Here is a 22,885-nt window from a genome sequence, read left to right on the forward strand (position 1 = left end):
AATTTGCTAAGAGAGTAGAACTTAAATATTCACACCCACACATATACACAAAGGTAAATATGTGAGGTGATGGATATGTTGGGTATAATCCTTCCACAATGCAACATATATCAAATCATCATGTTGCATACTTTAAATATCTTACAATTTTAATTGTTAACTAAACCTCAGAAAAGCTGGAAAAAATTAAAGCACACTGTTGGTATGAATTTCTACTGGAGGAGGGAAAATAAAAGACTGAACATACCAAGTGCCAGCAAAAATGTGGACCAACTGGAACACTGGAGGGAATGTAAAAATGATTTTTGCAGGTCCATAACAGACCAAACATACCATATGACCCAGCCATTCTAATCTTTGATACTTAACGTTAGAGAAGTAAAGCTTATGTCTGTGCAAAGACTTGACCAGGATATTTATAGAAAATTTATATTAAATAACTCAAAATTAGAAACAACCTAATTGTGAACACATGCAACAATATATATGAGTCTGAAAAATTTTCTGAATGAAAGAAGTTGACAAAATATTGTCAACTTAAATCTATTTAAATCTTAAATCTATTTAATTCTATTTATATAAAATTCTAGAAAATAAAAACTATAGTAACAAAATCAAATCAGACATTGCCTGAGGATTTGGGGGATGGGGGGGGTGGAGTGGGATAATAAAGAGGTATTCCAAAAGAGTATGAGGAAAAATTTAGGGTGATATGTTCATTATCTTGGTGGTGATGATGATTTTAAGGATATGATCATACACCAAAATGTACCAAACCTACACTAAATAGATGTATAATTTATAATATGTTAATTATACCTCAACAATGCTATTTAAATTAGGAGGTTGTAAATGTCTTAGTGCAGTCAGTTAAAATAACTAATGGACACAAAGGCAAAGAGATATACCCCAAACAACACACTAATGTCTCATCACCCAAGCTAAACGCTTTTTTTGCTCCAACCAATTTAAAAGAATGACTTCATTAATAATTCAGTTGATACGTATCCCTAGAATAAAAGCTTTCCACTATCACCAGAGCAAGGAAAATATAGTTTCAATGCACAAAAATGAAAACATCCTATACAGGTTAATTCACTTTGTTTTTTTAAGTAAAATATTTCAGAGTACAGAAAATATTCATGATAGCAATTTGTTATTTAGAGGATATATAATGTCACATGAAGGAAACTTTATTAACTTTCGTGAAATAACAATCAAGTATGATGTGTTTTACTTCTGGTGTTAGTTTTCTATTCCTGTATAACAACTTATTACAATTTTGTGGCTTAGAAAAAAATAACAAAATTTATGGTCTCAGTTTCCATGAGTCAGGAGTCTAGGCACAAGTTAATTGGTTCCTCATCTTTGGGTTTGACTGGGTTAAAATCAAGGTGTCAGTCAGAACTGCTACCTTGAGTTTTAGGTACTCTTTCTAGTTCACTGGCAATTGGTAGAATTCAGTTCCTTGGAGTTTGTTTCCTTGCCACAGGGCCTTCTCCATAGATTTACAGTTTGTTTCTTAAAGGCTCACAGAAAATTGTCTTTGCTCCTTCAAATCTTTCTTCGGGAAGGATCCAATACCTTTTAAGAGCCCACTTAATTATATCAGGCCCATCCAGGATAATCTCCCTTTTTATTAACCAAAAGTCAGCTCATTTCAGATTTTCATTAGGTCTTTAAATCCCTTCACCTTTGTAATCTGATCACAGTTGTGAAATCCACCGTATTTACAGTCCCACCCATACTCTAATTTAAAGTATGTATCCCAGTGGGTAGGAATCTTGGGGATCACCTCAAAATTCAGAGTTCTATCCATCTTTCCAGGTAAACTTCATTATGAAAAGTGTATATTTCTCTCAATGTTGCTACTAAAGTTCAAGGTAATCATTACAGATTCTGAGAGAAGGAGGTACTTAAACATTAAAATTACATCAAACCCAGTTTTGGGAGATACATTTCCTCCTTTGTTCCCTTCCATCACAAGCTTGCCTCTTACATAAAGAAGCTTCACTGAGAGTGGTGGCCTCAACATAGTAAGTATTCAGATCAAGGTGAGTGAACAAGACAGAATGCTGGGATACAGAAAGAAAATATCAAAACTTCAAATTATTATTTATTTTATCTCTTCCTTTAAAATGTTTATATTTTTGGGGCGCCTGGGTGGCGCAGTAGGTTAAGCGTCCGACTTCAGCCAGGTCACGATCTCGCGGTCCCTGAGTTCGAGCCCCGCGTCGGGCTCTGGGCTGATGGCTCAGAGCCTGGAGCCTGTTTCCGATTCTGTGTCTCCCTCTCTGTCTGCCCCTCCCCCGTTCATGCTCTGTCTCTCTCTGTCCCAAAAATAAATAAACGTTGAAAAAAAAAATTAAAATGTTTATATTTTTGTAATATTAATAACAAAATTATAGAAAAGTATGATAGCCATGCAACTTACAAATGAATGAGTACACATAATTGGAAATGCATGCTCAAAAATTATCTTCTAATGAGAAGAATAACACAAATGATGGAGTACGCTGATGGATCCAGATTCCAGATCTTTTTAAAGAAACAGGCCTAGAATCCACCATACCTCTGGGCCCTGGATTCCTTTACCAGGCAAATCACATGTGGGACTTATATCAAGAGAGAGTGAGGCCACAAATACCAGCTGAAAAATCTGTTTCATCAAACTCTTGAAAATCAGGAGCCCCATCAGCCCACTTCTCCATTACATTCCCATTTGTGAATCATTTTCCCTCATTCTGCAGCAGAGACCACACATTTTCAAAGGGACCTTAAATCAATTGCAATGGCTGTGTCAGATAAGACAGAAAGGTCAGATTCAGTTATAATAGAAAGGAGGTAGAATGGAGCAATCACAGGGCCTGTCATGGCTGCAGAGCTGCAAGGGTAAAAAGTCCCCAAAGGAATACAGGGCAGCCTCCTGTTGGAGAATGCTGAACACCAGCATGCACATCTCTTACAGCAGGTGGGGGGTGCTGCAATGCAGGCAGAACAGGATGGATAGTGTGCAGATTTTGTAGGGAAAGCCACCTATAGTTGTACATGTGGCACCTACCAATAACGCTTAATATTACAGTGACCTAATATGTTCACATGGATTAATATAGAGGATATTCAGGTTGTAAATATCAGGGCTTCACTCCCAAAACCATGATTGGTAAGGAGCACTATTACCTTCCTGTGTTCTTGTCAGCCTTACAGGTATGCCATTGGGATGGCCAATAAATGAGAATAATTTGATATTCTTCATAGGTGATTGGATATAATCACAGACAAATTTCACTTTCTTTTCAAATTTCTTCATGGAAATATCTGAGGAAAAATGAGAAAGTGATCCTGAAATGTAAACACTTAAAAAAAATTTTTTTAATGTTTATTTTATTTTTGAGAGAGAGAGAGTGGGGTGGAGAGGGGCAGAGAGAGAGGGAGACACAAAATCTGAAGCAGGCTCCAGGCTCTGAGCTGTCAGCACAGAGCCCAATGCGGGATTTGAACTCGGGAACGGCGATATTGTGACCTAGGCTGAAGTCGGGTGCTTAACCGACTGAGCCACCCAGGGTCCCCTAAACATTTTCTAATAATAAAAGAATAATGTTGACAGTATATGATTTTGACAATAGTTTCATATAAAAAGTGAGTGGAGGACACCAATGCAATTATTTGCATTTTTATAAAAATTTACAACTTTTTTTTAATTCTCAAGTTACCATACAGTGTAGTCTTGGCTTCAGGAGTAGAACCCAGTGATTCATCACTTACAAATAACACCCAGTGCTCATCCCAACTAGTGCCCTTCTTAATGCCCATCACATATTTAACACACTTCCCAACCCTCCCCCCCCATCCCCATCAACCCTCAGTTTGTTCTCTGTATTTAAGAGTATTTTATGGTTTGCCTCCCTCTCTGTTTTTATTTTTCCTTCACTTCCCCTATGATCATCTGTTAAGTTTCTTAAATTCCACATAAGAGTGAAATCATATGATATCTGTCTTTATCTGAGTGACTTATTTTATTTTATTTTTTTCAATATATGAAATTTATTGTCAAATTGGTTTCCATACAACACCCAGTGCTCATCCCAAAAGGTGCCCTCCTCAATACCCATCACCCACCCTCCCCTCCCTCCCACCCCCCATCAACCCTCAGTTTGTTCTCAGTTTTTAACAGTCTCCTATGCTTTGGCTCTCTCTCACTCTAACCTCTTTTTTTTTTTTTTTTCCTTCCCCTCCCCCATGGGTTTCTGTTAAGTTTCTCAGGATCCACGTAAGAGTGAAACCATATGGTATCTGTCTTTCTCTGTGTGGCTTATTTCACTTAGCACTGAGTGACTTATTTTAAATAGCATAATACTCTTCAGTTCCATCCACGTTGTTGCAAATGGCAAGACCTCATTCTTTTTCATCATTGAGTACTATTCCACTGGATGTGTGTGTGTGTGTGTGTGTGTGTGTGTGTGTATACACACATGTTATATTTCCACTGGGATTATATAATAAATATATGTATACATCTTTTTAATCCATTCATCAGTTGATGGACATTGGGTTCTTCCCATAATTTGGCTATTGATAGTGCTGCTATAAACATTGAGGTGCATATGCCCCCTTGGAATCAGCATTTTTTGTGTCCTTTAGATAAATTCCTAGTAGTTCAATTGCTGGGTCATAGGGTAATAGGGTAATTCAAGCCCCCATCGGGCTCTGTGCTGACAGCTCAGAACCTGGAGCCTGCTTCAGATTTTCTGTTGTTTCCTGAGTTGTTAATTTTAGCCATTCTGACAGGTGTGATTTTGCTTTGTATTTCCCTGATGATGAGAGATGTTAAGCGTCTTTTCATGTGTCTGTTAGCCATCTGGAAAAGTGTCTATTCATGTCTTCTGCCCATTTCTTCAGTGAACTATTTGGGGTTTTTTTGGTGTTGTGTTGGGCAAGTTCTTTATAGATTTTGGATATTAATCCTTTATCTGATATGTCATTTGCAAATATACTCTCCCATTTTGTAGGTTGCCTTTTACTTTTATTGATTGTTTCCTTCACTATGCAGAAGCTTTTTATCTTGATTAGGTCCCAATAGTTTGTTTTTGCTTTGATTTCCTTTAAATTCAGAGACATGTCAAGTAAGAAGTTGCTGTGGCTGAGGTCAAAGAGGTTGCTGCCTGTTTTCTCCTGTAGGATTTTGATGGTTTCCTGTCTCACATTTAGGTCTTTTGTCCATTTGAATTTATTTTTGTGTATGGTGTAAGAAAGTGGTCCAGTTTCATTCTTCTATATGTCACTGTCCAGTTCTCCCAGAACCATTTGCTCAAGAGACTGTATCCATTGGATACTCTTTCCTGCTTTGTCAAAGACTAGTTGGCCATACATTTGTGAGTCCATTTCTGGGTTCTGTATTCTGTTCCATTGATCTATGTGTCTGTTTTTGTGCCAGTGCCATACTGTCTTGATAATTATAGCTTTGTAATACAGCTTGCAGTTGGGAATTGTGATGCTTCCAGCTTTGGTTTTCTTTTTCAACATTGCTTTGGCTACATGGGTATTTTCTGGTTCCATACAAATTTTAGAATTGTTTGTTCTAGCTCTGTGAAGAATGCTGGTGCTATTTTGATAGGGATTGCCTTGAAAGTGTATATTGCTTTGGGTAGTATCGACATTTTAACAATATTTGTTTTTCCAATCCATAAGCATGGAATGTTTTTCCATTTCTTTGTATCTTCTTCAATTTCTTTCATAAACTTTCTATAGTTTCCAATGTATAGATCTTTTATGTCTTTGGTTAGGTTTATTCCTAAATATTTTTTTGGTGCAATTATAAATGGGATTGCTTCCCTGATATCTCTTTCTTTTCCTTCATTACTAGTGTATAGAAATGCAACCTATTTCTATACATTGATTTTATATCCTGTGATTTTGCTGAATTCATGTACCAGCTCTAGTTGTTTTTTTTTTTGGTGGAGTCTTTTGGGTTTTCCATGTAGAGTATCATGTCATCTGCAAAGAGTGAAAGTTTGACTTCTTTGCCAGTTTGGACTTCTGTATCTTTTTGTTGTCTGATTGCTGAGGCTAAGGCTTCCAGTATTATGTTGAAAACAGTGGTGAGTCGGGGCGCCTGGGTGGCGCAGTCGGTTAAGCGTCCGACTTCAGCCAGGTCACGATCTCGCGGTCCGTGAGTTCGAGCCCCGCGTCAGGCTCTGGGCTGATGGCTCAGAGCCTGGAGCCTGTTTCCGATTCTGTGTCTCCCTCTCTCTCTGCCCCTCCCCCGTTCATGTTCTGTCTCTCTCTGTCCCAAAAATAAATAAACATTGAAAAAAAAAATTTAAAAAAAAAAAAAAGAAAACAGTGGTGAGAGTGGACATATGTGATATGTTCCTGATCCCAGGGGGAAAGCCCTCAGTTTTTCCTCATTGAGTATGATATTAGCTGTGGGCCTTTTATATATGGCTTTTATGATGTTAAGGTATATTCCTTCTATCCCTACTTTCTAGAGGGTTCCTTTTTTTTTTTTTTTATCAAGAAAGGATGTTGTATTTTGTCAAATGCTTTTTTTTGCCTCTGTTGAAAAGGATAATATGGTTCCTATCCTTTCTTTTATTGATGTGGTATATCACATTGATTGAATTGTGAATATTCAACCAGCCCTGTAGCCCAGGAATGAATCCCACTTGATTGTGGTGAATAATTCTTTTAATGTACTATTGAATTTGATTTATTAATACCTTGTTGAGAGTTTTGCATCCAGGTTCATCAGGGATATTGGCCAGTAATTCTCCTTTTATGTGGGGTCTTCATCTGGTTTTGGAATCAAGGTAATGCTGGCTTCATAGAATGAGTCTGGAAGCTTTCCTTCCATTTCTAGTTTTTGAAACACTTTGAGAAGAATAGGTATTAACTCTGCTTTAAATGTCTGATAGAATCAAATGCAAATTAAAACCACAATGAGATAGCACCTCACACCAGTAAGAATGGCTAAAATTAACAACTCAGGCAACAAGAGATGTTGGTGAGGATGTAGAGAAAGAGGATCTCTTTTGCATTGTTGGTGGGAATGCAAGCTGGTGCAGCCACTCTGGAAAACAGTGTGGAGATTCCTCAAAAAGTTAAAAATACAATTACCCTAAGATCCAGCAATTGCACTACTAGGTATTTGGATAAATATTTGTATTGGGACATAGGGGTGCTGTTTCAAAGGGTCACATGCACCCTAATGTTTATAACCATGCTATTGACAACAGCTGAAGTATGGAAAGAGCCCAAATGTCCATTGACAGGTGAATGGATAAAGAAGATGTGGTATATATATATATATATATATATATATATATACACACACACAATGGAGTATTACTCGGCAATCAAAAAGAATGAAATCTTCCCATTTGCAACTACATGGATGGAACCAGGAGATATTATGCTAAGCAAAATTAGTCAGTCTAAGAAAGACAAATATCATATAACTTCACTCATATGAGGGATTCAAGATACAAAGCAGATGAACATAAGGCGAAGGAAGCAAAAATAATATAAAAACAGGGAGGGGGACAAAACATAAGAGACTATCATTTATGGAGAAGAAACAGGGTTGTTGGAGGGGTTGTGGGTGGGGGAATGGGCTAAATGTGTAAGGAGCATTAAGGAAGACATTTGTTGGGATGAGCACTGGGTGTTATATATAGGGGATGAATCACTGGAATCTATTCCTGAAATCATTGTTGCACTCTATGCTAACTAACTTGGATGTAAATTTAAAAATGAAAGAAAGAAAGAAGAAAGAAAGAAAGAAGAAAGAAAGAAAGAAAGAGAAAGAAAGAAAGAAAGAAGAAAGAAAGAAAGAAAGAAAGAAAGAAAGAAAGAAAGAAAGAAAAGAAAAATCTCGTAGAATTCTCCTGGGAAGCCATCTAGCCCAGGACTCTCATTTGTTGGGAGATTTTTGAGAACCAATTCAATTTCTTTGCTGGTTATGGGTTTGTTCAAATTTTCTATTTCTTCCCATTTGAGTTTTGGTAGTGCGTGGGTGTCTAGGAATTTGTCTATTTCTTCTATATTGTCCAGTTTGTTGGCATATAGTATTCTCTAATATTTGTATTTCTGTGGTGTTGGTTGCAATCCCTCCTCTTTCATTTGTGATTTTATCTATTTGAGTACTCTTTCTTTTCTTTTTGATAAATCTGGCTAAGGGGTTATCAATTTTCTTTACTCTCAGAAAACTAGCTCTTAGATTCATTGATCTGTTCTACAATTTTTTTTAATTCCATATACTTTATTTCTGCTCTAATCTTCTTCTGCTGGCTTTGGGCTTTATTTTCTGCTGCTTTTCTAGCTCCTTTAGGTGTAAGATTGTGTATTGGGACCTTTCTTGCTTCTTGAGATAGTTCTGAATTGCAATATATTTTCCTCTTAGGACTGCCTTTGCTGTATCCCAAAAGGTTTGGACTGTCGTGTTCAATTTTCATTTGCTTCCATGTATTTTTTAATTCCTTCTTTAATTTCCTAGTTCTTTAGTAGGATGTTCTTTAACCTCCATGTATTTGGGGGTTTCCAATTTTTTTGTGTGTGGTTGATTTCAAGTTTCATAGCATTGTGATCTGAAAATATATATGGTATGATCTCAATCTTTTTGTACTTGTTGAGGACTGTTTTTTGACCCAATATGTTTTCTATTTTGGGGAATGTTCCATGTGCACTGCAGCCGAATGTGTATTCTGCTGCTTTAGGATGAAAAGTTCTGAAAATATGTCTTAAGTCCACATGGTCCAATATGTCATTCAGAGCCATTGTTTCCTTTTTGATTTTCTGCCTGGATGATCAGTTCTTTGTTGTAAGTGGAGTATGAAAGTCACCTACAATTTCAGTATTATTATCAATACATTGGTTTATGTTTGTGATTAAGTGATTTATATGTTTGGGTGCTTCATGTTGGGGCATGAACATTTACAATTGTTAGATCTTCTTGATGGATAGCCCCCTTCATTATGATAAAATGCCTTTTTTTTTTATCTCTTTTTACAGTCTTTGTTTTATTTTTTATTGTTTTTTTTTTTAAAGTTTATTTATTTTGAGAGAGAACATGAGTGGTGGAGGGAAAGAGAGAATCTCAAGCAGGCTCCACACCATCAGCAGCATGAGCCCGATGCAGGGCTTGAACCTACAAACTGCAAGACCATGACCTGAACTGAAATCAAGAGTCAGATGCTTCACCAGCTGAGCCACCCAGGCACTGCTACACTCTTTGTTTTAAAATCTTGTTTGTGGCCTCTGCCGCGGGTCGCAGCAGCTCGGGTGGTGGGAGGAGCGGTAGCGGCCAGGCAGCCCAGCTTCGTGAAGGCTCTTGGCGCGTGGCGGCCCGCAGGCACCCGGCACCCGGCATGTGCCCGCCCCGCCGCCACGATGCCCAAGAGGAAGGTCAGCTCCGCCGAGGGGGTGGCGAAGGAGGACCCCAAGAGGAGGTCGGCGAGGTTGTCAGCTAAACCTGCTCCTGCAAAAGTGGAAGTGAAACCAAAAAAGGCGGCGGGAAAGGAGAAATCTTCAGACAAAAAAGTGCAAAGGGGAAAAGGGGAGCAAAGGGAAAACAGGCTGAAGTGGCTAACCAAGAAACAAAAGAAAACTTACCTGCAGAAAACGGAGAAACTAAAAACGAGGAGAGTCCAGCCTCTGATGAAGCAGGAGAGAAAGAAGCCAAGTCTGATTAGTATCATATCCCATGTCTTACCAGTGGTCCCTGTCTCCCTTCTTGTAAAATCCAGAGGAATATTTTTATCAACTATTTTGTAAATGCAAGTTTTTTAGTAGCTCTAGAAACATTTTTAAGAAGGAGGCAATCCCACCTCATCCCATTTTTTTAAGTGTAAATGCTTTTTTTTAAGAGGTGAAATCATTTGCTGGTTGTTTATTTTTTGGTACAACCAGAATATGGGATATTGAATATGGGAGGCTTTGATCGTCTTGGGTGTCAGTTTAACATTCCATAGATGGGGTAGTTTTTATATCGTATAATACCAAGCATACTAAATGGCAATTTGGAGTCAGTCGTGCATTTAATATGTCTTGAACATTTTAAATTACTTCTATTCCCATGTTGTTTTTGGTAGAATTGTTTCCTAAAGAAAACCACTCCTTGATCTTGGCTCTCCCTGTCAGAATTTTGTGCATTCTGTAACATCTTGGTCGTGGTAGTCCAGTTTCCTAGTAACTTTGTTAATGTGCTGTGCGAGATTGAAAATTTGAGTATGTAGTGTATATGACATTAAATTGTGAATTAATGGGACTCAACAGTGTAACAGCGTATCAACATTTGAAGATACGGGTACTTGATATACTGTTAAGGGAAATTTGTCTCCAAATTTTAAGCTGGAAGGTCACTGTAATAACTTTGAGAAAAGAACCACAGCTACATGTTTTTTTTTAGGTTTTCGGTACGTACGTTAAGAATTATGTACAAATTGAATTGCCTGTACTGATCCTCAGAACAACAAATAAAAACTCAATTATGAAAGAAAAAATAAAGTAAAATAAAATCTAGCTTGTATAATATAAGTATGGCAACTCTGTCTTTCTTTTTCATGTTCCATTAGCATGATAGATGGTTCTCCATCCCTTCACTTTCAATCTGCAGGTGTCCTCAGGTCTAAAATGAGTTTCTTTTAGACAGCATATAGATAGATCTTATTTTTTATCCATTCTGATAACCTATGTCTTTAATTGGGGCAGTTAGTCCATTTACATTCAGAGTGATTATTGAAAGATATGGATTTAGTGCCATTGTGTTATCTGTAGGTTTTGTGTTTGTGGTGATGTCTCCAGTCCCTTGTAGTCTTTGCTGCTTTCCATCACAGAGTCCCCCTTAGGATCTCTTGCAGGGCTGATTTAGTGGTCTTGAAGTCCTTTAGTTAGTTCGTTTGTTTAGTCTGGAAAACCTTAATCTCTCCTTCTAATAACAGCCTTGCTGGATAAAGGATTCTTGACTGCATATTCTTCCTATTCAGCACACTGAATATGTCCTGCCACTCCTTCAAGTTTCAGTGGACAGGTCTGCTACTACCCTTATGTGTCTACACTTGTAGGTTAAGTACCATTTGTCCCTAGCTGCTTCCAGAATTCTCTATTTTTATATTTTGCTAGTTTCACTCTGATATGTCATGGTGTTGACCTGTTTTTGTTGATTTTGAAGGGATTTCTCTGTACCTCTTGGACTTGGAAGACTGTTTCCTCCCCAGATTAAGGAAGTTCTTAGCTATAAGTTGTTCAAATAAACCTTCTGCCCCTTTATCTCACTCCTCTTTTTCTTGAACTCCTATGCTATGGATAGTGTTTCATTTCATGGACTCACTTAGCTCCCCATTTTTCCCCTCATGATCTAGTAATTTCTTTTCCCTCTTTTCTTTCAGCTTCATCATTTTCCATAATTTTATCTCTATTTAGCCTATTCTATCCTCTCCTTCTTCTTCCATTCTTGCTGCCACTGTATCTAGTTAATTTTGCATCTCATTTATAGCATTTCTATAGCATAATACACTCCAGTTCCACCCACATTGTTGCAAATGGCTAGATTTCATTCTTTTTGATTGCTAATATCCCATTGTATATTTATACAACATCTTCTTTATCCATTCATCAGTTGATGGATGTTTGGGCTCTTTCCATACATTGGCTATTGTTGATAGTGCTGCTATAAACATGTGCCCCTTTGAATCAACATTTTCATATCCTTTGGATAAATACCTAGTAGTGCAATTGCTGGGTGATAGGGTAGTTCTATTTTTAACTTTTTGAGGAAACTTCATACTGTTCTCCAGGGTGGCTCACCAGTTTGCATTCCCACCAGCAGTGCAAAAAGTTTCCCTTTCTCTGCATCCTTGCCAATGTCTGTTGTCTCCTGAATTGTTAGTTATAGCCATTCTGACAGGTGTCAGATGGTATCTCACAGTGGTTTTGATTTGTATTTCTCTGATGATGAGTGATGTTGAGCATCTTTTCATGTATCTGTTAGCCATCTGGATTTCTTCTTTGGAAAAGCATCTGTTCATGTCTTTTGCCCATTTCTTCACTAGATTAGTTGGTTTTTGAGTGTTGAGTTTGATAAATTCTTTATAGACTTTGGATACTAACTCTTTATCTGACATATTATTTGCAAATATCTTCTCCCATTCTGATGGTTGCCTTTTCATTTTGGTGATTGTTTCCTTCACTGTGCAGAGGTTTTATATCTTGATGAGGTCCCAGTCATTCATTTTGCTTTTGTTTCCCTTACCTCCAGAAACATGTCAAGTAAGAAATCACTGCCACTGAGGCCAAAGAAGTTGTTGCCTGTTTTCTCCTCTAGGATTTTGATTTCCTGTCTTACATTTAAGTCTTTCATCATTTTGAGTTTATTTTTGCATATGGTGTAAGCAAGTGGTCTAGATTCATTCTTCAGCGTGTCACTGTCTAGTTTTCCCAGCACCATTTGCTGAAGGACTACCCTTTTTCCATTTGGTAGTCTTTCCTGCTTTGCCAGAGGTTAGTTGGCCATCCATTTGGGGATCCATTTCTAGGTTCGCTTTCTGTTCCATTGATCTATGTATCTGTTTTTGTGCCAGTGCCGTACTGTTGATAATTACAGCTTTGTAATACAGCTTAAAGTCTGGAATTGTGATGCCTCCAGCTTTGGTTTTCTTTTTCAACATTACTTTGTCTATTCAGGGTCTTTTTTGGTTCAATACAAATTTTAGAATTGTTTGTTCTAGCTCTGTGAATAATTCTGGTGTTATTTTGATAGGGGTTGTATTGAGTGTATAGATTACTTTGGGTAGTATCGATATTTTAACAAAATTTTTCTTCCAATCCATAAGCATAGAATGTTTTTCCATTTCTTTTTGTCTTCTTCAATTTCTTTCATAAGTTTTCTATAGTTTTCAGTGTACAGGAAGAATACTTCACTTCTGATCCCAAATCAGTCACTTTGGGTATGACATTAGGCACAGCTAATGGTTGACCCAGTGTACACTGTCTACATTAACAAATAATTTCCTGAAGTAGAGACATTATTATTTGACACATTCCTTAATATTAACACATTGTGGCACTCCAGTATGCTTGCAATATTAAGCTAAGGTCAGTAGAATATTCAGTAAAGTTTGAAATTCTTGCAACTTGACACTGCAGCAATTTCCTGAGGGGCTCTGAGCTGTAGTTTTTAAAATCAAAATGAATTCATCTGCCATTTTTCTTCCATAACTGCTTGTTAATATCCTGAATGCTATTCAAGCCACTTTGTTTTTATGACTATTTCCCTTTGTTTTTAGTTACTGCTTTTTCAGTAGGATTCTGTGAAATGGTGAGAGTGGGGAGGTGAATCAACCTACTTAACCAATATGAATAGAAATCTTGAATAGAACTCCCAGTATTGATTAAAGTTATAATCTTGTTTTTTTCTTTTTTTCCAGAAACCAATACTACAATGTATGCTAAGTTGAAATTAAATAAATTAAAGATGAAAAAAAAAGAAAGAAAAGGAAAGAAAGAAATTATAATCTTAAAAGAAAGAAGGAAAAGTATTTGGGTGAGGGCAAGAAAGTCCATCTTGCTGTGCACATAAAATCAAAGGACCTGTGCAGTTGCCCTAGTTCTAACACAATATTTTGGTTATTTTATTTATTTTATAATATTAAATATAACAAATTCTATTAAATTTGAGAGTAGTATCTCTTTCACTGTGACATCCAGCATATATGTTGATACTGTTTTTCTGGGTGAGTTATTAGCAACATGTAGGCAGAACAGATTCTGAGTATTTTTCTTTTTTTTTTTTTTTTTTTAATTTTTTTTTTTTCAACGTTTATTTATTTTTTGGGACAGAGAGAGACAGAGCATGAACGGGGGAGGGGCAGAGAGAGAGAGAGACACAGAATCGGAAACAGGCTCCAGGCTCTGAGCCATCAGCCCAGAGCCTGACGCGGGGCTCGAACTCACGGACCGCGAGATCGTGACCTGGCTGAAGTCGGACGCTTAACCGACTGCGCCACCCAGGCGCCCCTGAGTATTTTTCTTAATGTTGGTTATATACATAGTTAATAAATGCTTATTATTATAAACATTCACAAATAAATAAATGAATAAATGTTCTCTAATCTACCTTATGCCTAAATTATAATCACATAAAAGAGAGATTTTAACACTTTCAGGCAATGCAATGAGAACAATCTGTTAAAGTAAAATTTAAAAAAATAATCAAAAGTAAATGAAGTAAAGAAATTTCTAAATCTTTAAATCCAAGCCCTTTATTTTATGAGTCAAATATGAATATCCTTACAGCTTTAGAAAAATTTAATTGAAAGTGTTAGCTGTTTATAAAATAATAAGGTAAAAGAACTCTGATTTCAAAATACTAGTTCTATTGTGCTACAAATTCAAAGTGCCAAAGAAGTAGAACAAAAGAAGGTAATCCCCTAAATTTTTTTTTTAAATTGTGGACTGTGAGAGCTATGTAAATTGCAAATTGAGGATTCTAAACATAAGGAGAATAAAAGAGTAACAATCAGGGGCGCCTGGGTGGCGCAGTCGGTTAAGCGTCCGACTTCAGCCAGGTCACGATCTCGCGCTCCGTGAGTTCGAGCCCCGCGTCAGGCTCTGGGCTGATGGCTCGGAGCCTGGAGCCTGTTTCCGATTCTGTGTCTCCCTCTCTCTCTGCCCCTCCCCCGTTCATGCTCTGTCTCTCTCTGTCCCAAAAATAAATAAACGTTGAAAAAAAAAAATTAAAAAAAAAAAAGTAACAATCAATTTTTCTATTTAAAATTTATTATGATAAAATGTTATCAGTATTTGTAATAGTGTTGTGGTGAATAATTCTGCATGTAAATTTTTTCTCTTTGAAATATATATTTTTTCTGTATAAAAATATATAAGAAGAAAATTTATAAAAGTGCCTGTGTATACTAATAATTGTTACTTTATACTATAAATCTGTATTTTAACATTCTCACATTTCTTTAATGCTGAATAAAAACCAGTTTCAATCTTCTAAACATTATGACTTCTCAAAAATCCCATCAGGATTGAACAGTAAATTTGAAAGCCAAATAGCCATGTTAGCCAGGTTTATATGTCCTTTGTTTAGATGAATTTCCTCTATAATCTGCAACTTCTCTGTTAGCATCTCTAATTCTCCTCCACCACTCAAGTTCCTAATTATCATGAAACTTCATGGAAATAAAAAGAAGTTTAGTTTTAGTAGAATATTGATTGGATCATTTATCTATCATTATGAGGTTATAATACATAATTCCATAGGATTTGCCTGTATAATGAGGAAGAAATTGAATGGATATTCTTGTTGACCAAATAATGTATATGTCAATCTATTATTAAAACAACTTTTTATTTTAAATCTTTTTTTTCACAAATATTACTCTTTTAAATCATTTACTATACCAAAGTTTAATTTTTACCAAAGTGTCACTTGGACTTTTATGACTATAGCATTATATTATAGTGTAGAGTATATTTCACACTGCAAGTTGCCAGAAAAAATACAATCTATGGGATAAGGTGAGCTTTGTTTGCTCTTTTTTTTTTTTAATGTTTATTTATTTTTGACAGAGGGAAGGAGAGAGAGAGAGCATGAGCAGGGGAGGGGCAGAGACAGGGAGACACAGAATCTGAAACAAACTCCAGGCTCTGAGCTGTCAGCACAGAGCCTGACACGGGGCTCGAACTCACAGACCGCGAGATCATGACTTGAGCCGAAGTCGGACACACAACCGACTGAGCCACCCAGGCGCCCCTTTGTTTGCTCTTATAAAAATAATATTTAATTAAGATCTTTCATATTTACCATACTTGTCTAAAAGTTTGCAACAAAAGAATATTGTAAAGATGCTAATTCGATGTGCACCTTGGAGGGCCTTAAGACACTAATTAAAAAAACAAATGATTATTACCACAAAAAATAATTTTATGTTTTAAATATTGACCTGATTATACAAGAAAAGTAATGAATTGGAGTTACAAAAATTAAGAGTTTTAATAGGCTATCATTTTTATTATCAATACAGGAAAAACATTTTTCTCAGCACATTAATAGCAAACTTAAGTTTAACATAACTAGTGCGGATATCAAAGAAACTATTATCTCTAAAAAATGGTTCCAGTAACACAGATATTAAAATAAGAAAATTCAGAAGAATAAAATTAGGAAAACTTATATCTAGAAATTTAAAAAGTAAAGCAAAACTGGAGATTATAAAAATTTATAAAATGGAAAATATCATAAACTGATGGCAATCTGTGGGTGGTGTTATTTTAAACAATATTTAACATTTCAAAAAATCTAGTCATTATAAAATCTTAACCCAAGTTTGAGAAAAAGATTTCATCAACTATCAGTATTATATATAAGTCCAATTTATCATACTGAACTGTGAATCTGAGTACGTAATCGTCACATGGTTGAGGAGAACCTGAGCAAGCACAGATAGAACCTTGGTTCTCAAACCCAATCTAGCTCTTAAATAAAAGAAACATAAGTCAGTAAACCTGCAATTTATTTTAAGTCATTGTTTCTTACATACTACAAAACTTACTCTTTGAGTGTATAGTCCTCTGAGATTGAGAAAAGCATACAATCATGTGTGCACCACCACATGACTCAGGACAGAACACATAGGAATTTGGCTCAGGATTATTAGTCAAATGGCTTAAGCAACTTCACAATAAAACACCATTTAAAGAACATGGAGATACAAAATTGCAAATGCCTGCTTTCAAGTATTATGAACATTACCTGTCTCATTACTTAGATTTGGTATCTAATTCACTACTAAAGTGCCAGAAAAGTGAAGCAAAATAGGGAAATGGAAACTCGGATGTTTAAATTGGATAGAAGTTGGAACTGCCACCCATATCATTTTTGTGTAAGAAGACAGCCAGTGACAGCTTAATTGCCACTCTCTGAAAAAGAGTAAAAAGAGTACCATACAGTGTTAAAATAAGCCCTTTGTTGGGAGACACGTTTGAGGTTGAGGCTGAGTTCAACAAATCATGGACTATTGCATATAATATAGACAGGAATCCTGCCAAGCCTAAACTCATCTCCCTTCTTCACTAAGATCCACTAACTCCCCGAAATAATCTTTAGCAACTCTTCATAATGGGTCAGAAAACAAAATTTTGCTTGGTTTAATTCTTCTAGGTGCAGGCAACTGGGTCATTTCCAAATTTGATGGGTGTAAAGCAAGAGCAATTATGATTTCATTTATCTTGTTAACTTTGGACTCCTTAAAATCAAGGCTCTTAAGAGACACATCTTTGAATTAATACAACTTCTAAGTCTGAGGTGTCTAAAACCATTCCAGGGAGACATGACCCAAGTTGCCCCCGCCCAAAGTGCATCCCACTGCCATCCAGAAATCAAGAACTTCCATAGCTGAGACTCAAATAAGAAGGGCAAGACAATGGGGCACCTGGGTGGCTCAGTTGGTTAAGCGTCCAACTTTGGCTCAGGTCATGATCTCATGGTTCATGAGTTCAAGCCCTGCATTGGGCTCTGTGCTGACAGCTCGGAGCCTGGAGCCTGCTTCGGATTCTGTGTCTCCTTCTTTTTCTGCTCCCCCCCTGCTCATGCTCAGTCTCTCTCTCTCTCCTTCAAAAATAAATTAAAAAAGATTTAAAAAAAAAAAAAAGAAAGGCAAGACAAATTTTGTACTTGAATTTCTTAACACAAGAAAGTTAGATACTTTATTTATTGACTTTAATTCTTTTTCACTTTAACATATTCAGACTATAGCTAGCAGGAGTATACGTTTTAGACTTTAATTCTCTCTAGAATTTGATAACAGGTGGGGCAAGTACTCTACTAAGTTGAGCTGTTCTCACAAGACCATATTTTATGTTTTGACCATTTCAAACTCTCTAAATTCACCACTGCCACCAATCTATCCATTGTATCCACTTCAAATTTACAAAAGAGTTAAATAATGATTGGCCAGGCTTCTATCTGAAAGATGTAACCAATTGTAATTACTTGTGATTACCGTCTTGGGCTGTGTGATTGGGCAGTGAACAGGCTGTACCTGTTCCACCTTAGTGAGGGTAACTGGGCCTGCTGGAGTGGAGGAGGAAGGCAGGCAAAAGGAAACCTGAATTGAACTTCTCTCTGTTAGACATCTCTGGCAGGATCCAAACTTCTGGAACCAAATCACCTGGAAAGATTTTGTTCAATGTGAGACTGTACTGGGCAGAGGCAAAGTATGATCCCTACAGGATAAAGCAACAACTGAGCAAGAATCCAGAAGGCTCCCCCTAAACTATACTAATTATACTCCTCTAATTCTGTTACAGTACTAACAATGCTAACAGATCCTTTGTGACCATAGCAGACTAGAAAAATATTCATTAAAAATTATCTCTTGGGGTGCCTGGGTGGCTCAGTCTGTTAAGCCTCCAACTCTTGATTTTGGCTCTGGTTATGATCTCACCGTTCATGAATTTGAGCCCCATGTTGGGCTCTGCACTGACAGTGTGGAGCCTGCTTGGGATTCTCTCCCTGACTCTCTCTACTTTTCCTCCACTCTCGCTCTCTCAAAAATAAACTTTAAACATAATTATCTCTCAAAATAAGCATTTATATTTAACTGCTTTATTCCATATCATTTAGGATGCTCCAAATATACTTTCATATATATGGGGTTTCTTTAAAAACCAGCCTAATTGATAATTATATGAATCAGAAAAAATATATTTTTTAAAAGAAAGCGTTACTGAATCCAAACTTGGCTGCCCATCACTTGGAAGGACATTACTCTCAAGAGATGATTTTTTATTTATTTATTTTTATTTATTTTTTTAACGTTTATTTATTTTTGAGACAGAGAGAGACAGAGCATGAACAGGGGAGGGGCAGAGAGAGAGGGAGACACACAATCTGAAACAGGCTCCAGGCTCAGAGCTGTCAGCACAGAGCCCGACGTGGGGCTCGAACTCACGGACCGTGAGATCATGACCTGAGCCGAAGTCCGACGCTTAACCGACCAAGCCACCCAGGCGCCCCTCAAGAGATGATTTTTTAATTGGAAAGGAATTTGAGCTTTATTCAGGAAGCTGCTAACTTGGGGAAAAGGCAGACTCTTGTCCACCCTGCTTTGAGATTTCTGCCTGGCCCACGGGCTTTTAAAAGGGTTTAGGGTAGTTAATTAGCAAAAGGAGTACCACAGTCTGCAACATTTCTTGATTTCATGCAGGCTCGATGCCAGACTTGATTTCATACAAACTTATCTCCCTGCTATGTGGGTGTGAGTTGTGCTGGGAGGGGGATCCAGTTTCCCTTTTGTGATATGCAGCAGTACTCTGTTCTTTCTCCAAAGGAGGGCAAAGTCTACAGATGCATGTAGGGAGGTTAGTAAAATCACTTGTGTGACCTAAAAAAAAACACACACAAAAAAAAACAACAACAAAAAACATTGTTGCTAAAAAATTGCTGCCTTAATTGGAAAGCCGAGGTGGCTTCAAGCAGCCTTGCTGGCCTCTGTGGCTTAGGAGAATTCTTGTTCTTCATTTTCAAGGCTACTGGTCTGTAAATATCAAAGAAAGTAAATTAGTTCTGTTATGGATCAAGGGCCTTAGGTCAACAAGTAAGGAGTGTGTTACCCCTTGGAGTGCTGTTACAAATGCTACTACTGCCCCAACTTTTCCTAGACCATAATTTTTCATATCTATAAGAGTTGAAATTTGATATTAAAAGCACACATTTTTGTTATTGGAAATAACTGGTGTCATTTTCATCCACTAGACAAGTCTACGTTTTAGAGGCTTAAGATTAAGTGATTTAATAATTAACTTGCAATTTCACTTAGAATATATATGACTGATTCTTAATTTGTAATTTTTTAACATTGCTTTTCCACATTTTGTAATAATTTTGTAATATATAATAAAAGCGTTTGTTTAATATGTATGAAATTAGCATTTGCCTATAAGTTAGGCAATACAGCCCAAGGAACTCTAATATATTTACATTTTCATTGCTTATTTAAAGAATTTTTCAAGCAAATATGGTGGTGCATAATGCAAAACAATTATATTAATGGCAATATCAAAAGACTAACTTTATCTTCCATTTGATGTTTAATAGTTCCCACTGTTTAATTGTCTACTGAAATGAATTATATATACATTATGTGGTTTACACTTAAAATATATAGTATATATTCTAATTTTGCTGAAAAGTCTCCTGAAAACTATACCATAAATATTTTGTAATTGCATCTGATGGTCCTCCCACAAACCCTGCTATCATTAATCCATTACTGATACTTATTCACAAACACACAAAAAAGATACCTAATACACTTGCCAAATTTGGTATTGTAGAGCTAGACTATATCGATATTGATATTGCTCTGTTATTACATCACGGTCAATTCTGTAACAGGATTATAGCAAAACCTTTCTGGTAATTATTTTGTCAACTCTCCAAGGATGGGACAAAATCCAAAACATATCTGCTAAAATGCAAATATGTATAAATGGCTTCTTTTATTGGTAAGGATAAGCTACCATAAAGGAATAATATTTATTTTTAAGTGAAAAGCCAATCAAATGAATGTAACCTTGGTACTAAATCTTATCATTGAAAGAAGACATAGAGTTAGCACATATAACATAAGTAAGTTTAGCCAAATTAATAATCCAACATGTAAAGTAAAATAAGACAAGGATACTATTTTTCCATAAAATGAATTAACATGTAAACAAATGAATAAATGAAATAAATGCCTACTGTTAGAGAAAGCTTGAGGTAGTGTCCACCCTTTCAGAGGTAATGTGACAACTTTTAGGAAGTCAATTTGACAATATTATCAAAATTTTTAAAATGTGCACATGATTTAAGAATTTTTAGTTGATGATTTATTGCTGAGGAAAGAAACTTGTTACTACAAAAAGCATGAATCTTTTACACATTCATAGTTATAATAGTATAAGTATAAATAGCATAAGTAACCTAAAAGTTCATACATCCATACAATGAAATGCTACGATGCCATTAAAAACGTTTTGAAGTATGTTTAATGATACATAAAACAACCAACATACAACGAGTGTACAAAATACACATCTGCATAGAAAATTATTTATTTTATTTTGAATTTTAAATATCTATCACATGCATGGATTACTTTTATAATCAGAAGATGTAGACTACTATCATTTAAATAAAAAGCATCATTCATGTACCTCAAATAATCTGAAAAAGAAAGTATATTATTCTAAAATTAGATCAAAATTCCTTAAAGTAATTGTTTACAAACATTATTGGTATTCTCATTGCATTTGTCCATCTGAATTATACTTAACATTTTTCTTGAATCTATGCAGAAGGGCTTGGTTTAGAAGACTCATGGATTTTATGTGTGTAAAAAACTTGCAGTAAGAACTTTGTGTTTCAATCCAAGGAACAGAGCCATCTTTCCAGTATGAAAATTGTTCTTTGTTTACTCTTTAATACATGTTAATATTGACATTATATTAGAATTAATATGTTTAGTAAAGGACACAAGGATATGAAAAAGAAACTCATACTGAAAGAGGGTTAGAGACATTGACAAATTCAATGCTTTCTAGTAGACAATCTATGCCTCTATGAAGACAATACATTGCTATTCACAGCCAGCTTGGAAACCCTGGATAAGCAAAGTCTTCTCTACAAGCTCTGGTATCTTTGTTTGTAAAGATGCCAGACTTTCAAGGAAACTTATCTTGGTGGTCATTCAAGAATATTTCTTCAGTGAAGTGATTGGACCATTAAAAACAAAACAAAACAAAACAAAACAAACAATGATAATAAATAATGAAATAATCCATGGCCTTGCTGAATTTGAAACCACACTATGACAGGAAAGATTTAGGAACACCTGCAAAGCAATTCCCATGAATGCAGCTACAGAATGCAATAAAGAATAGCAGTGATGCCCTGGCATGTGCTAAAGTTACCATCAAACCATGACATGGCTCATCTACCACAAGAGTTCATTAAAAGCACCCAAAATCTACTCATTATGATTGAACCTGACCATCTTTACTATTGAATAGAAGTAGATCTGAAGTGTTTCAACCACTCTTTATACAGTATGACAATTATCCTCCAAACATTTCTATTCAGTTCATGTCCATACAGGCCTGTAGCTGAACATCACGATCAGATCTGCCAAATGCTGACAAAAGGGGATGCTATTGCAATATACTAATAATTACAATACAATTTACAAGTACCAAATATTCTTAATAATCTGAAATGTAGTTAGGAAATAAAGACAGGGACAACTGTACAATAAATACCAGAGGAAAGAAACCAATTAATAACTACTCACGCCTAATCATAAAGTAGACTGCCATTACCATAGCATATCAAAGCCTTGTTAACATCTCCTGTGTGTCTTTGTCACAAGTCAGGATTAAAGTTGAAATAGTATTCCAATAGATTTGCCGTATCTTACTTGGTGATTTGCACATATGGAGAAGCTCCCAGTCCCAGCATAGAGATGGTCCTAAAAATATGCCATATGCAAGTGTTGCCTATGTGGATATATGTGAGAACCAATCCTCCAAAGAGACCTTGGTATAGTGAGATTCAAATAATAAGCAGTTTGTTTTTCTTACTGGACTAGGAAGGCAGTCTCTTTGCTTGGGGATCTTAAATACTATCCTCCAGGCTGTTACATCTGAAGGTACCTCCATGATCCTGCTGCAATAATTGTGTGGTTGAATGAGGACACTGAAGAGTTGGGGGCACCACTAGCTGACACAGTAGACCTGAGGCTCATGAGTATTTGGCCAATCCTTTGCTGAGTTATTGGAAATGTTTGTCTGGTAATATAGGTCTCTTCCACTTCTGTATACACAGACTTCCATTTTTTTC

General features: G+C 36.2%; 1 pseudogene; it reads left to right on the plus strand.

Annotated features, from left to right (window-relative positions):
* Positions 1–9,371: 9,371 nt before the first annotated feature.
* Positions 9,372–9,717, plus strand: LOC115499548 (annotated as a pseudogene).
* Positions 9,718–22,885: the final 13,168 nt, after the last annotated feature.

The sequence above is a fragment of the Lynx canadensis genome, chromosome D4 (assembly GCF_007474595.2).
Source record: "Lynx canadensis isolate LIC74 chromosome D4, mLynCan4.pri.v2, whole genome shotgun sequence".
Lineage (NCBI taxonomy): Eukaryota > Metazoa > Chordata > Mammalia > Carnivora > Felidae > Lynx > Lynx canadensis.